This window comes from Mustelus asterias, chromosome 3, assembly GCF_964213995.1.
Source record: "Mustelus asterias chromosome 3, sMusAst1.hap1.1, whole genome shotgun sequence".
In the NCBI taxonomy this organism is placed as follows: domain Eukaryota; kingdom Metazoa; phylum Chordata; class Chondrichthyes; order Carcharhiniformes; family Triakidae; genus Mustelus; species Mustelus asterias.
Genome location: NC_135803.1, coordinates 133,830,704 through 133,848,399, shown reverse-complemented (window position 1 = coordinate 133,848,399; position 17,696 = coordinate 133,830,704).

Below are 17,696 nucleotides of genomic sequence, written 5' to 3'. Positions count from 1 at the left end.
GCATGAAGGAGGCGGAAAGTGTCATAGATAGGAGCTTTAGAGATGTGGTCACACCCAAGGTGCAGGCAGATAGATGGGTGACCGCCAGAAGGGGCAGGCAGTCAGTGCAGGAGTCCCCTGTGGTCATCCCCCTCTCTAACAAGTATACCATTTTGGATACTGTTGGGGGAGATGGGCTGTCAGGGGATACCAGCAGCAGCAGCCAAAGCAGTGGTACCATGGCTGGCTCTGTTGTTAAGCAGGGAGGGACAAAGAGGACTAGAGCAATAGTTATAGGGGACTCTATAGTTAGGGGTGCAGATAGACGTTTCTGTGGACGTGAAAGAGACTCCAGGATGGTATGTTGCCTTCCTGGTGCCAGGGTCCAGGATATCTCTGAACGGACAGAAAGCATTCTGAAGGGAGAGGGTGAACATCCAGAGGTCGTGGTACATATTGGTACTAACGACATAGGCAGGAAGAGTGATGAGGTCCTGCAGCAGCAGTTTAGAGAGTTAGGTAGAAAGTTGAAAAGCAGGACTTCTCGGGTTGTAATCTCAGGATTTCTCCCTGTGCCATGTGCTAGTGAGGCTGGGAATAGGAAGATAGTGCAGCTCAACACGTGGCTAAACAGCTGGTGTAGGAGGGAGGGTTTCAGATGTCTGGATCATTGGGGTCTCTTCCGGGGCAGATGGGACCTGTACAAGAAGGACAGGCTGCATCTAAACTGGAAGGGCACAAATATTCTGGCCGGGAGGTTTGCTAGTGTCACACGGGAGGACTTAAACTAGTTTGGCAGGGGGGTGGGAACCAAAGCAAAGCTGAATTAGCTGAAGGGGAAGCAGAGAGTAGGGCCAGTAAGATTCAGAGAAACAGTAGGCAGGGTGGGATTGCAAATCAGAGAGGGTCTGGTGGACTGAAGTGCATTTGTTTCAATGCGAGAAGTGTAACAGGTAAGGCAGATGAACTTAGAGCTTGGATTTGTACTGGGAACTATGATGTTGTTGCCATTATAGAGACTTAGTTAAGGGAAGGACAGGATTGGCACCTTAACATTCCAGGATACAGATGTTTCAGGTGGGATAGAGGGGGATGTAAAAGGGCTGGGGAGTTGCACTATTGGTTAAGGAGAATATCACAGCTGTACTCCGGGAGGACACCTCGGAGGGCTCATACAGCGAGGCAATATGGGTAGAGCTCAGGAATAGGAAAGGTGTAGTCACAATGTTGGGGGTTTACTATAGGCCACCCAACTGCCAGCGGGAGATTGAGGAACAGATATGTAGGCAGATTTTGACAAGTAACAGAGTTGTTGTGGTGGGAGATTTTAATTTCCCCAATATTGACTGGGACTCACTTAGTGCTAGGGGTGTGGATGGGGCAGAGTTTGTAAGGAACATTCAGGAGGGGTTCTTGAAACAGTATGTAGATAGTCCAACTAGGGAAGGGGCCATGCTGGACCTGGTATTGGGGAATGAGCCCGGCCAGGTGGTCGATGTTTCAGTAGGGGAGCTGTTCGGGGACAGTGACCACAATTCAGTAAGCTTTAAGGTACTGATGGATAAAGATAAGTGTTGTCTTCAAGTTAAGGTGCTAAATTGGGGGAAGGCTAATTACAACAATATTAGGCAGGAACTGAAGAATGTAGATTGGGGGCAGATGTTTGAGGCAAAGCAACATCTGGCATGTGGGAGCATGTAGGACTGGCACATTCCTGTAAGGATGAAGGATAAGTATGGCAAGTTTTGGGAACCTTGGATAATGAGAGATATTGTGACCCTAGTCAAAGAGAAAAAGGAAGCATTTGTCAAAGCGAGGAGGCTGGGAACACACAAAGCAAGTGTGGAATACAAGGAAAGTAGAAAGAAACTTAAGCAAGGAGTAAGAAGGGCTAAAAGGAGTCATAAAAAAGCATTGGCCAGCAGGATTAAGGAAAATCCCAAGGCTTTTTATACATATATAAAGAGCAAGAGGGTAGCCAGGGAAAGGGTTGGCTCACTCAAGGACAGAGGAGGGAATCTATGTGTGGAGCCAGAGGAAATGGGCGAGGTATTAAATGTGTACTTTGCGTCAGTATTCACCAAAGAGAAGGACTTGGTGGATAATGAGTCTGGGAAAGGATGTGTAGATAGTTTGAGTCATGTTGAGATCAAAAAGGAGGAGATATTGGGGCTCTTGAGAAACATTAAGGTAGACAAGTCTCCAGGGCCTGATGGGATATACCCCAGAATACTGAGAGAGGCAAGGGAGGAAATTGCTGGGGCCTTGAGAGAAATCTTTGTATCCTCACTGGATACAGGGGAGGTTGCAGAGGATTGGAGAATAGCTGTGGTGGACCTCAGTTGTGCCTTTGTCCTATATGGACCACTGTTGTGTGTGTTTGTCATACCTGGACACACCCCCTTCCAGTTTGGGTCCTCCCCTCAGCACCTAGTATAAAGGTGGCTGTCTCCTCCCCCTTGTTCAGTCCAGGTCGGTTATTTGTTGGGATCTGCTCCTGATTCTGTTGTGAATAAAAGCCTACACTTGTATTGGCACACCGGTAGTCTTTCGCCTTATTGATAGCGCATCAATTTTATTCACAACAGTTGACCAGCATGGAGCAGTTTCTAAAACCCGACAAGTTAGCATTAGACCCTCAAGAGGTTGGAGCCTCTGATAAATTCAATCATTGGCTGGACTGCTTCGAAGCATTTGTCGACACCGCTACGGCCATCGACACCGACGACGCTAAACTCCACGTGCTCCGCGCCCGGGTAAGCAAAGCTGTCTATGGAATCTTCCGGGACGCTGCTACATACGTGGACGCTATCGAACTCCTAAAGGGCAGTTCCGAAAGAGCCCGAACGTAGTTTACGCCAGACATCTCCTAACTACCCGTAAGCAGCAGCCAGGAGAATCGTGCGCCCAATTTCTGCACGCCCTGCGGGTCCTAGCTTGAGCTTGTGACTGTAAGGCTGTTACAGCAGCTCAAAACACGGAGGACCTGATCCACGATGCCTACTTTGCTATATGGACCATCGTTGTGTGTGTTTGTCATGCCTGGACACACCCCCTTCCAGTTTGGTTCCTCCCCTCGGCACCTAGTATAAAGGTGGCTGTCTCCTCCCCCTTGTTCAGCCCAGGTCGGTTATTTGTTGGGATCTGCTCCTGATTCTGTTGTGAATAAAAGCCTACACTTGTATTGGCACACCGGTAGTCTTTCGCCTTATTGATAGCGCATCAATAGCCAATGTTGTTCCTTTGTTTAAGAAGGGTAGCAAGAATAATCCAGGTAATCACAGGCCGGTGAGCCTTATGTCAGTAGTCGGGAAATTAGTGGAGAGGATTCTTCGAGACAGGATTAATTCCCACTTGGAAATAAGTGGACGTATTAGTGAGAGGCAACATGGTTTTGTGAAGGGGAGTTCGTGTCTCACGAATTTGATCGAGTTTTTCGAGGAAGTGACGAAGATGATTGATGAGGGTAGGGCAGTGGATGTTGTCTACATGGACTTCAGTAAGGACTTTGACAAGGTCCCTCATGGCAGATTGGTGCAGAAGGTGAAGTCGCATGGGATCAGAGGTGAGCTGGCAAGGTGGATACAAAACTGGCTCGGTCAAAGAAGACAGAGGTTGGCAGTGGAAGGGTGCGTTTTTGAATGGAGGGCTGTGACAAGTGGTGTTCCTCAGGGATCAGTGCTGGGACCTTTGCTGTTTGTAATATATATAAATGATTTGGAGGAAAATGTAACTGGATTGATTAGTAAGTTTGCGGACGACACAAAGGTTGGTGGATTTGCGGATAGCAATGAGGACCATCAGAGGATGCAGCAGGATATAGATCAGTTGGAGACTTGAGCGGAGAAATGGCAGATGGAGTTTAATCCGGACAAATATGAGCGAATGCATTTGGGAAGATCTAATACAGATAGGAAATATACAGTAAATGGCAGAACCCTTAAGAGTATTGATAGGCAAAGGGATCTGGGTGTACAGGTACACAGGTCACTGAAAGTGGTGGAGAAGGTAGTCAAGAAGGCATACGGCATGCTTGCCTTCATCGGCCGGGGTACTGAGTTTAAAAATTGGCAAGTCATGTTGCAGCTTTAAAGAACTTTAGTTCAGCCGCACTTGGAATATAGTGTTCAATTCTGGTCGCCACACTCCCAGAAGGATGTGGAGGCTTTGGAGAGGGTACAGAAAAGATTTACCAGGATGTTGCCTGGTATGGAGGGCATTAGCTATGAGGAGAGGTTGGAGAAACTTGGTTTGTTCTCACTGGAGCGACGGAGGTTGTGGGGAGACCTGATAGAAGTCTACAAGATTATGAGAGGCATGGACAGAGCGGATAGTCAGAAGCTTTTTCCCAGGGTGGAAGAGTCAATTACTAGGGGGCATAGGTTTAAGGTGTGAAGGGCAAGGTCTAAAACAGATGTACGAGGCAGATTTTTTATCAATACAGATACAATTCAATACAAATCTCTGTCAAATACCAACCATATGATACTTAACAGCTTGGTGTTATCTTATTCGTCCAACTGATTCTGGACATAGCCCCCACTCTTGGCACTAAATATACCCCTGTTACCTGGTAATGACAGATGCTACCACAAGGTCACAATGGACGTTCCCACCGGCTCACTGCCAAGTTGAATAGACATGTGTTCCTGCATCCAGGGGCATATCTATCCTTGTGTCTGGGCAATGAATGCATCTATTCAATAATGTTGCATAATATGTCCTCTCTTTGGAATTCCATCTGATAAGACTTGCTGACTAGCCAATTCCCAGACCTTTGGCTTTAAATTATTAACTTTTGTCACCATGCCTTTTAGTAACTTTGCTTGACCAAGGTGAACAGTACATTAACATACATTTAAAATATCAGTATATATGTTTTAAAATCATAACTATTTATTTTGATTCACTTATTGCATTCACATATGTGTAAAACTGTTTGTGCTAGCTGGTCTAAGATTCATTTAACTCCTTACTGATTTCTTGTCCTCTGTAAGACTACATTCTGCCCAGCTGGTTAGGAATCCCCTTCCACATTGGTCACGGATCACAACATTTGCCAATTATATTTCAGGAGAATTGTCTGTTTTCTGTTGGCAGTGAGAGCTACACCTCTCTGAGTGCAAAATGCATCAGGATATGGGCAATGGGAAGACTTGCTGAGGATATGGAGACAAGAGAGCATCACCTTCTCAAATGAGACAAATTTCATGAGATAATCAATGCAGTACAAAACCGCTGTGCACAATTCTGCAGCTCCAGAAATGCTAAACATTCTGTTGCAGCTTCTGCGTTGCTCCCCTGCTCTGAAGAGAAGAAGTCTTTCAGCTTCTTTTTAAATTCATTCATGGGCTGTGGGCACTGCTGGCTGGACTAGCATTTATTGCCCATCCCCACTCTGGCACCTATTCGGATGCACTGAGGGAGAATTTAGCATGGCCAATCCACCTAACCTGCACATCTTAGGACTGTGGGAGGAAACCGGAGCACCCCCAGGAAACCTATCCAGACACGGGGAGAATGTGCAAAGTCCGCACACAGTCACCCAAGGCCAGAATTGAACCCAGGTCTCTGGAGCTGTGAGCAACTTTCATCATCTGCTGTGGTGGGATTTGAACCGGAGTCCCCAGAGCTTTGACCTGGGTCTCTGGATTACGGGTCTAGTGACAATGCCACTGAGCCATTGCCTCCCTGGGACTGAAGTATTGATTTCAATTGACTTTCACCTCTGAGAACGAACTAGCTCTTTAGCAGTCTGATGTTCCCTGGTCTCTGACATGGACTCAAGCAAGGCATTCTCTCTCGAAGATTCTCTGTGAACAATGAATGGTAAACTAAGCAATATATTGATAGGTTCAGTGCAACAGAGATCGGAATGCTGCTCAACCACCAGAAACACAGCTGACTCCTTGAAAAGGACAACATAGACTTCATAACGAGCATCCAGGGCAGCACGGTGGCACAGTAGTTAGCACTGCTGCCTCACAGCGCCAGGGACCCGGGTCCAATTTCGGCCTCGGGTGACTGTCTGTGTGGAGTTTGTACATTCTCCCCATGTGGGTTTCCTCCGGGTGCTCCGGTTTCCTCCCACAGTCCAAAGATGTGCAGGTTAGGTTGATTGGCCATGCTAAATTGTCCCTGAGTATCAGGGGGATTTATAGGGTAGATAAGTGGGGTTACGGGGATGGGGCGTGGGTGGGATTGTGGTCCGTGCAGACTCGATGGGCTGAATGGCCTCCTTCTGCACTGTAAGATTCTATGATCCACAAACTGAAAAAGCATATCATCCTCTCGGACCTTTACCTCTAACATCTCGCTCAGTGCTCAAGGGCTTCCTACTCATCACTTTCTTCCAGGAATAACCCGTTCAGGTGCAGCAGGTCATCACAGAGATGGTCACCGTCTGCTGCAGTGCCTCTGTATCTGTCACCTCTGGTCTTACTGCATGATGAACTGAGAGATGCAACACTTTAACCTCTGCCTGAGCTGTACCGGATGGTGCCTCTGTGGAAGAAAACAATTTGCTACAGATTGAATAAACTTCCTCAGCTTTGATTTGATTTATTATTGTCACATGCATTGAGATACAGTAAAAAGTATTGTTTCTTGCGCGCTATACAGACAAAGCGTACTGTTCACAGAGTACATAAGGGGTGCAGAATATAATGTTGCAGTTACAGAGAGGGTGTAGAGAAAGATCAGCTTAATATGAGGTAGATCCATTCAAAAGTCTGATGGCAGCAGAGAAGAAGCTGTTCTTGAGTCTGTTGGTACGTGTTCTCGGACTTTTATATATTTTTTCCAATGGAAGAAAGTGGAAGAGATTTTGTCCAGGATGCGTAGGCTCATTGATTATATTGGCTACTTTCCTGTGGCAGTGGGAAGTGTAGACAGAGTCAATGGATGAGAGGCTAGTTTGCGTGATGGACTGGGCTATGTTCACGACTCTTTGTAGTTTCTTGCTATCTTGGTCAGAGCTGGAGCCATATCAAGCTATGATACATCTGGAAAGGATGCTTTCTATGGGGCATCTGTAAAAATTGGTCAGAGTCATAGCAGACATACTGGATTTCCTTAGCCTCCTGAGAAAGTAGAGACGTTGGTGGACTTTCTTAACTATAGCGTTGGCATGGAGAGACCAGGACAGATTGTTGGTGATCTGGACACCTAAAAACTTGAAGCTCTCGACCATCTCCACATCATCACACCACTCTCTTTCCACTTCAGCTTCTGTAGGCAGCAGTTCCACGGGTTTTAAAGAAAAGACAGCTGCACGAAAGACAGTGAGTCATTCAAATGGTGGGCGTCATTAGGTTTCTCTAAGATTCCTATAAGCATGTCAACATTACCACTCATTAAGGAAGTGCACTGACTGTGAAGACCATAGAAATAATTAATGTCACCCCATGTAGAGAAGGAGAGCAATTTTCCTGTCTTTAATTGGAAGGGTTATTCTGCCTGAGTCTTGTGGTTTGATGTCTGATGGATGAAGGATGAAGGGTCATTGGCTGAGAGCATCTTCTAATATGTTAGCAGCAGCGTCAGTGTTGTAATATCCTGGAAAGATTAGTGACCACCCAAACAGAGTAGCTATAAAACTACTGATTAACGAAGATAACTGTTTACCGAGAGTAATAAAGATGCCACTGATTACTTCGACTCCATCTTCTAGACTACCTGGGAGAGCATGTGCTCAGCCCAGGCTTCATGTGTTTCAGCCTGATTGGCCAAAGGGTCACATGACCCTCAGAAACCCCACCCCTTAAAAGGTCTCTCTACTACAAGTATCAATCTTAAAACTGGTATCAAAGTCTTCAACTTGCACTATAACTGACCAATAGTCTGGACTATCAATTTTCACTGGGAACTCTGTAATTTCATCTTTATCTTGAGTTTCCATTTCTTGAATGAAACGCGCTTCATAAACCCTTTCTTGTCTTCTACCTCGATTAGAATTAGGTTGTTGGAGTGCGGAAACACTCAGGTAGTCCCGCCATGTCTGAAGAGAAGTTAAAAGTTGATGTTTTGGGTTTGGGTCCCTTATCAAATCCAAACTCAGGAATGTGAATTCAAAGACCCAATAGCTGGGGATCCATTGGGGATAATGGATGGGATTTTATGGCCTCACTCGACCCAAGACTGGAAAATTCTGTCCGAGGTCGACGGACCTTCCCATTATCTGCCCCTCACCCGCTCCGATTCCCGTGGCAGGTGAGGGGGTTAGAATTCCAGCGACTGAGTATGATTTGTTGAAAGTCTTTAACAATTATAGTCAGATGTCACATGCCATGCCCAAAAGCCACTCTTGCTGTTTCTGTACGGTGCAAGAGCCATGTGACTGTTGCCAGTTCCTGCCTCACAAGCCTCAGTCAGGCACTCTACAACTCAAAGCTAAACTTGCCAAATACGCTGAGGCTGGATGCCAGTAAAGTCCAAGTATGGAACAGGATCTTGCTAGCTACTTGTTTGAGCAAAGCACAGGCAGCCTGCAATCGGTTTCCAGCCAGTTGTAACCAACTCCTGACACCTGGAAACACGGCCACAGGTCTTACATAAAATACATGCACTGACTGACTGACCGATCAATTCAAAGTGCAGCGTGTTATGTAGGTGATCATTACAAGTGCAAACACTGCTGAACTCTTATATGGAAGGAACATGAATAACAAATGTTGGGAATCTCAAAAAAAACAAGTAGTGGAAATTCTTTCCTGCAGCGTATCAGGTAGACAATGTTGGCCGAGTTGCAAGAGTAGGTACCGTGTACCTGGTGGATGGTGTTGTCACGTGAGATGATGGCATCCGATGATCTCCACATCATCTCTACATCATCTCTACATGATGGCATAGCTAACATTAAAAATTAGTCATGTGGCAAAGCTGCAGACCTTTATATCATGTGGTTAGGACTGCTGCCTCACAGCGCTAGGGATCTGAATTCGATTCCAGCCTTGGAGTTTTACTGTCTGTTTGGAGTCTCCAAATTCTCTCTGCATGGGTTTCCTCCGGGTGCTCTGGTTTCCTCCCAAAGATGTGCGGGTTAGGTTGATTGGCCATGCTAAATTGTCCCTTAGTGTCCCAAGATGTGAAGGTTAGGGGGACTAGCAGGATAAATAAGTGGGGTTACGGAGATAGGGCCTGGATAGGATGCTCTGTCAGAGAGTTGGTGCAGACCTGATGGGTTAAAAGGCCTTCTTCTGTATTGCAGGGATTCTATGATTCTATGAATCCATTTGAGCTCATGGCCTGAACAGTTTTAAACTCTAAGGAGTTTTAAGGTGTTAACATGCCGATGCCACATACTGAGCAGGATTCCCTGGGCTCATCCGTGGTGGGGCCTGTTGCGAACGAAAATGGAAGATTTAGCGTTCCAGCCAAAACTCTGTTCACAGTCAGTGACACCGGAAAATCCCAGCCATGAATGAGGAGGGAAGATGTCGGCCTCTATGTCAATCAGGTGGCAACCATATCTTTCAAACAGTATTTAAACATTGCTGAGAAAAAAGACATGCTGTTGAAGCTTTCCACCTTCCACTCATCAGGACGGATGACAGAGTGCCAAATTTCAAAGGGAGCAACAATTTATACTGCATGATAAAAGAGTGCTGATTGGTTGGCAAGCTGTCTCTGATTGGTCAAGGTATCAGGAAACTATTGTCCCACTCACTTTTCTTTAATTAAGAAATGTGGCAATGGCTGGACGTGTCCCTTTTGTCTGCAGAGTCCAGGTCTCTGGCCGTGATTTTCCACTAACATTCGTAGAGAGTGCAAACAGCAATGTGAGCCCAAAATATCACGAGAGTTAGAAAATGCGAATCTCGCCAGCAAGATCTCATTTTCTGATTTTCCCAGCCCCTCACCAATGACATAATGAAGTCCCCACCCAAGAAGATCAGGAACCTAATTTCAATAAATTTACATTTAATTAAAGGGCCTCACTGCCATGTTGGAGATTCCTCCCTTGGTGAGGTTTACAACTGTATTTGCAAAACATGAACTAGGCAAAAGGAACCCGCTGGGGATGCCCAGGTAAGTATAGCCCTGGGGGAGAGAGGAACATGCCCCCCTGGGGATGTCCCAGTGGATGTTGGGAAGGGATGGTTCCCCTTATCAGTGGGGGGAATGTATTTTTTTATTGCAGATTGGGGCACCCTTTAAAGGGATACCCTGATCGCTGTAAACTAGCGTGATGGCTTGGACCACGCCGGGAGCTTTTGTTTTGCACAGAGTTGAAAACAGTGGCGGAAAGCCAGCTATGCAACCTGCGTGTGCATGCTGGTTTTCTCATCTCAGCCAGCACTGTGCGTAAATATCAGAAAATTCTGCCCCCTTTGTATGAATAAATATAACTTCTGGTAAACATAAACAAGACATAATGCAAGCCCGATTGATAATCATAAACTGATTGTTAGTGCAGTTTTTAGCACGTCCCTTTGACTCTTTGCGACAGGCAAAGTACTGACCATACTCCCCTGCTTATAAAACTCAGAACATAATGTCTAATGTTCGAAGTAATTCGGTGATTGGGCTGCACTTGTTGAACAATCTTGAGTGTGCTAAGAATTACATTAGTAACCAATTTAAGACTGTCAGTCAGGTTTGCAATGTGGCTCACTTATACTTGCCAGAAACTACATACAATCACATGCAGGCACCTGTCCTCTGCAGGCAAAAGGAACATGTCCAAACATTGCACTTTTTAAAATTAAACAGAAGCATGGAGGACAATAGTTCCCTGTTACATGCTCCATGGCAATGCCTCGACGAATCAGAGTCTACTTGCCAACCAGTCAGCACCCTTTTCTCACGCATTATAATTTGGTGCTCCCTTGAAATTTGGCATTCTTGAATCTGTCCTGATGAATACAAGGTGAAAAGCTTCAACAGATGCCTCTTTTTTCAGCACTACTCAAACTGTAGTTAGTTTCATAGACTGCAAAGCAGATTACCATTATGTGAAATACATATTGATAATGCAATATCCAAATTATTCCAGGAGACAATAAGGCATGAAGTAGTCATGTTTTTTTGGCTCTATGTTTCCATGCATCACCTGAAATATATAATGTTTGGTCCCGCGTCCAGTCGAACAAAAGCCATTGTCAAGAAGTAAAGACAACTGGAAGTTAACAAGGATGTCTTCAATTTCAGGTATTCCAAAGGCAGTCTTTTTAAAGTTGAAGTTATTTTGGCATAATTAATAATTCAGAGAAAATAAACAGCATTGGTTTAGTTATTAGTGTCACAAGTAGGCTTACATTAACATTGCAATGCAGTTACTGTAAAAATCCCCCAATTGCCACACTCTGGTGCCTGTTCAGGTACAACTGAGGGAGAATCAAGCATGGCTAATGCACCTAACTAGCACTTCTCTCAGACTGTGGGAGGAATCCGGAGCACCCGGAGGAAACCCACGCAGACATGGGGAGAACGTGCAGACTCTGCACAGTGACCCAAGCCGGGAATCAAACCCGGGTCCCTGGCACTATGAGGCAGCAGTGCTAACCACTGGGCCACTGTGCCGCCCATGGGGCCTGCAGAGTGCAGCCTATCTTCCACCATACCTTCATCAGAAATCATAGAAATCATAGAAACCCTACAGTACAGAAAGAGGCCATTCGGCCCATCGAGTCTGCACCGACCACAATCCCACCCAGGCCCTACCCCCATATCCCTACATATTTACGCACTAATCCCTCTAACCTACACATCTCAGGACACTAAGGGCAATTTTAGCATGGCCAATCAACCTGACCCGCACATCTGTGGACTGAGGGAGGAAACCGGAGACACCCGGAGGAAACCCACGCAGACACGAGGAGAATGTGCAAACTCCACACAGACAGTGACCCAAGCCGGGAATCGAACCCAGGTCCCTGGAGCTGTGAAGCAGCAGTGTTAACTACTGGGCTACCCTGCAGAAGCTTCCAGAATGAATGTGAAAGGCCACTTACACTGTTTCTCTTGGATTCCAATGACTTTCTGCTGAAGTTACGCTGGGAGATTAGGAGAATCCTTCTGAAATTTCTAGATGGGTGACTTTGGGCAGCTGGAACGTGCCTTGACCACTAGGTGGCACAAGCTAATGCTAATACACTGGAATGCAAAGACCAGGAGAAAGTAGCTCCTGATGTTTGTCTGTTAATAACAGTAGCTCTGATCACAATGAAATATATCTTCTTTCTGCTCTATATCTCTGATTGATCTCTAAGATGATTGAATTCTGTTTATGAATTCTCTGTAGTAATGATGTGGATCGAGAGTTGGCCAGTGTCATTAATGCCATGTTAGCCATTTGATGATAATGGGCATGAGAGCAGTAAGATGAAATTGTCCAAAGAATTTCTTGTTAAGCTCTCCTTAAAGGCAAAACACAAGAACTTCACCAATGCCCAGGTAAATTTTAAACTGAACCTGACACCACCTCAGCACAGAGACCAAAAGGCCCAGAATTGTTCAGTAGTTTAAAATACAGAAACACTTACTGACACTGATTTGACTGAGCATATTGAAGATTCAAGTGCAAATCCGGGCACACAAAATAAAAAGCAGAAATGATAGTCTGCAGAAAAGTGCAAGAGAGAAAATGTCACCGCTGCCCGTGAATTTTACCGAAGGAGAAAGTATAAATAGGAGAATGGAAGATGCCAACCTCCAATAGAAAGGATATAATGAATGAGTATCAGTCAGGGAGAGGCTGTCAGAAAAGCGTCAGAATAACAAAAGAAACAAGATCATAGAATGAGACGGCGCTGAAGGAGGTCACGCAGCTCATTGAGGCTCTGCTGGTGCTTTGAAAGGATCAATTCATGTGGCCCCACTCTGCCCAACAGTCCTGTAATTTTCTTTCCTTTAATTATTTATCCAATTCCCTTTCGGAAGTTGCTACTGAATCTGCTTCCATTGGCCCTGAACTATAGCACAGAGCGTGACCAAAGATCGTGATGCTAGCTGAGTGGATTGTGGATGGAGCAGGTAGTGGGGATTTGGTGCAGAGGGGGAAGGGGCTGTTTTGGTTTGCACTGCTGCCTCATAGGGCCAGGGACCCGGGTTCAATTCTGGCCTTGGGTGACTGTGTGGAGTTTGCATGTTCTCCCTGTATCTGTGTGGGTTTCTTTCGGGTGCTCAGGTTTCATGGAATCATAGAATCCCTACAGTGCAGAAGGAAGCCATTCGGTCCATCGAGCCTGCAGGCCACCCAGGCCCAATACCCGTAAACCCACATATTTACCCTGTTCGTCCCCCTGACTCTCCCACTCACCTGACGAAGGAGCAGTGCTCCGAAAGCTAGTGGTGTTTGCTACCAAATAAACCTGTTGGACTTTAACCTGGTGTTGTTAGACTCCTTACTGTGTTTACCCCAGTCCAACGCCGGCATCTCCACATCAGTCCCCCTGACACTAAGGGCAATTTAGCATGGCCAATCAACCTAACCCGCACATCTTTGGACTGTGGGAGGAAACCGGAGCATCTGGTGGCAACTCATGCAGACACGGGGAGAATGTGCAAACTCCACTCAGATAATCACCCTAGGCCAGAATTGAACCTGGGTGCCTGGTGCTGTAAGGCAGCAGTGCTAACCACTTTGCTACCATGCCGCCCCAAGTTTTCTCCAAAGTTGGGCAGGTTAGGTGGATTGGCCATGCTAAATTGGCCCTTAGTGTCGGGGGATTAGCAGCGTAAATGCATGAGGTTCTGGGGAGAGGGCCTGGGTGGGATTGTTGCTAGTGCAGGCTTGATGGGCTGAATGGCCTCCTTTTGTGCTGCAGGGTTTCTATTATGATTCTATAGTTCTTATGACCTTCAACACTTGCAGTGCTGTGCCCAAGCTTGGGGCAATAAATAATTACAATCCCGTTCAGTGAGGAAGCAACGTGCAAATAAAAACAAAACAAAACATAAATACCTAGGAATAAATATGGAGTAGGATAAAATAAAGGTCAAAGGTGAACAGCCTGGAAAAGCGTGCCATTTTCCAGTAGTTTCTGTTTGACTGGAGTATACAACATCTGGACCTGGTGACAACACAGGACAACAGGTTACTGATTAGGTGAGCAATAAATCAGGGGAAGGTATAAACTAAGCAGCTCTGACAAAGGCTCACCCAGACCCGAAACGTTGGCTCTATTCCCTCTCTCCACAGTTGCTGTCGGACCTGCTGAGTTTCTCCAGCGTTTTCTGATTCTGTGTTGTGATGGTGTTAATTAGATACACGGAACTTCTAACTAATACTTTATTCAATTCATAATTTAAATTAGGTAGACTCATATTCATTTTAAAGAAAAACTAAAAAACGTTGGATAATGACGCTGAAGAAGCAAAACTAAAACGAGGAATTCCAGAAGATTCAATTCAGCCCGCAACCCAGGACCATGGAAACATAGAAAAGTAATGGGACGGAAAGAGGCCAAACAGCCCATCGTGTCTGCGCCAAAATAATGGAGAAAACCAAGAAACTAGCCATTCATTTTCATCCCTTGGTGCGCTCCTAGCAGTATGGCTATCTCATTATTATATTTCAGATGCTTATTTGATGCTTCATTTAGTATATCATCACTCCTCAGAGCTGCAATTGATTCTTTAACCTGCAATGCTGCTCCTCCACCCATTTTATCCTCCACTATAACCTCCCTAAAAAACTCCGTATCCGGGGATGCGGAGCTGCTATTTTTCACTTCTTTAAGCTAACTTTCCATTGTAGCAATGATATCATGCTGCTATTTGTCTATTTGTGCCCCCAACTCATAGGCTTTACTCCTTATATTTACATATATACCTTTTAACACTGCTAAATTCCTGTTCTCTATACTTTTTAAAACCTGTGCTTACATATTTCAATATAACTCAGTAATTTTCTATTTCCCGTTCCCTGCTCTGAATTTGCCCTCAGGTTAATGCAGCTGGTGCTACTTCCTGTGAATGTGGTCATCTATGGCACCTGCAGTGTCCATGACTTCCCACATACCACAGGCCATGCATCCCAAGTGACTGAGCTGCTCTGTCATGTCTTCACTTCATTTATGCTATCTTTATTTTACTTTGGTTTAATTATACTTTACTTAGCCTTAACTTAGTAAACCTTACAACTACTGATAACTTTTACTAGTACTTGCTAGTACTGATAAATCCAAGTAACATTTAACACTTTGAATAAATCTTACTTAAAGCACCTCTTTCCCCCATGCACCGAGTTCCCACATGAACCTAGTTCGCTACTCACTCGGTCTCCATCTCACTCAGACTTAGTATCCTGTCATCTCGTGTGCTCCTTATTACCATGCAATTTGAAAAGCCTACTTCTTATGTAGACCTTCTAATGAGGCACCATCTAGTTCAGGTTCCTGTTACAGTAATTAACATCAATTGAACCAATTTCTATCAGCTGATTGACAAATAACTGCCACTATCAGGCAGTTCCCTGTTTAACAAGGGAGCCTAACGTACTTGAAAGTTGTCAGATCTTGACTCCTAGTCTATATATAAATCTGAGAAAGACCAGAACGTACCACATGAACCTCATTCACTACTCACTAAATCTTCATCTCACTCAGGCATTGTGTCTTGTCTCCTCACATGCCCCTCACTACCAGATACTTACAAAGTTTAACATAATCTGCCAAACTATCTGCTTCTTCCTAGACAGGCTTTACTGATCTGTAAGCCTGCCATAGCCACTCCACACAATGCACCATTGGGTGGCATGGTGACACAGTGGTCAGCACTGCTGCCTCATAGCACCAGGGACCCGGGTTCGATCCCCAGCTTGGGTCACTGTCTGTGCAGAGTCTGCCCCGTGTCTGCGTGGGTTTCTTCCGGGTGCTCAGGTTTCCTCCCACAGTCCGAAAGACTTGCTGGTTAGGTGCAATGGCCATTCTAAATTCTCCCTCAGTGTCCCTGAACAGGCGCTAGAGTGTGGTGACTAGGGGATTTTCACATTAACTTCATTGCAGTGTTAATGTAAACCTACTTGTGACACTAATAAATGAACTAAACTGAAATAAAATCAAAATACTACTGGGACCCTATATTTTCATAGGACCTCCATTAGGATATATTTACAGGCACAGTTGCCATAGGACAGAGGGAATTAAAATTACTCTTTAGTTTATATGATCAAAAATAGTAGTGTCGTAATAAAGAGTAAAGACACCTCACCTATCAAATGCGGTGCTATCGTGTAACAAGTCATAAAGATCAAAGGATTGCAACAAATAGTGTGAGATGACTTTACTGCTCAGAAAGATATTTAACACCCTGCAGTTGCAAAAAATCAATAAAGTTATTAACCATAGGGTTTAGAACACAGCAATCAACACTGTCTTCAAGGAAGAGTTTTTCAACAAATATCAGTTTTATGATGAATTTCAATGATTTCAAAAAGTTCTTGCACAGATAAACTTGCACTGTGGTAATCTTTTGTATAACTGAGAGATGGCCCAGCCTCATGAAGGATTTCTGATGAATCGAATCATGTTTTGAACTGGAGGTCAAAGGAAGAGAGTTAGTCAAAAACTTGCTTAGTAGCAATGTTATTGTATCAACCGTTGGTCCTGACAGTGTTGTTATGGTTCAGGTTAGAAATTCCGAAGTGTTTTATGAAGCCCGCCTGAACCATAAGTTTTGCATCTTGAATTTGGCTCGGATAAGCATGAGATGTTCCACTACAGGTGTGATTCAAAATACCCACAAGGGAGCTTTTATCAAACAAAGTTTATTTGAGAATATAGTTAACATGCATATTAAGAAAATTAGCAAGAACTTTTATCTATTACGAACAAGAAACAAAACAACCAGTATAATGTTTAACTCTTAATGAATATCTCTAATGTGTTCTAATTAAAACAAAAACCCATAGACAACAAAAAACCCTTTTCACAGGATTAACACAGCACAGACTAATGCTCATTTGATACTGGGATTGAGGCTGTTAGTTAAATTCTGTAGTCCAATGCTCTTGAGACTCAGAACAGTTTGAAGATAAGACAGCTTCCAGAGAGATCCTGGTCCAGCCCCGAAGAACAATAGATTTTTACCCTTCAGGAAAACCAACAGAAATTTCAAAACAACAGGGAGAGAGGAAAAACACTTCTTTTAGCTTGCGGTCCCTTCTAAAACTTAGCTGCAGCTCAGAACTGAAACGAAAAACAACCCTTGTCACCTGACCTGCCCACAGTTTCTTTTTCTCCTCTCACCAATGACATCACCTAAGGCTCTGAGCGTGAGACACACTGACCGTGAGAGCTGCAGAGATCATGATTTTTTAAAAAACTCTTAAAGGCACAATAACATCACAGTGTGTTTGAGTAAAGGGGAGAGTTGCTTAAAATGGAGACAGCAAATACATGAACTTTTCAACTCCTGTCCAAGAATCCCTGATGTGGAGATGCCGGCGTTGGACTGGGATGAACACAGTAAGAAGTCTCACAACACCAGGTTAAAGTCCAATAAGTTTATTTGGTAGCAAATACCATAAGCTTTCGGAGCACTGCTCCTTCGCCAGATGGAGTGGAAATGTCACATTTCCACTCCATCTGACGAAGGAGCAGCGCTCCGAAAGCTTATGGTATTTGCTACCAAATAAACCTGTTGGACTTTAACCTGGTGTTGTGAGACTTCTTACCAAGAATCATGTGAGCAGGGGCTGAGACAAGTGACAAACCATCTGGGCGTTCACAGTGTTAGTCCGCGGAGATATCTCCAAAAGACCTCTGTCTCCC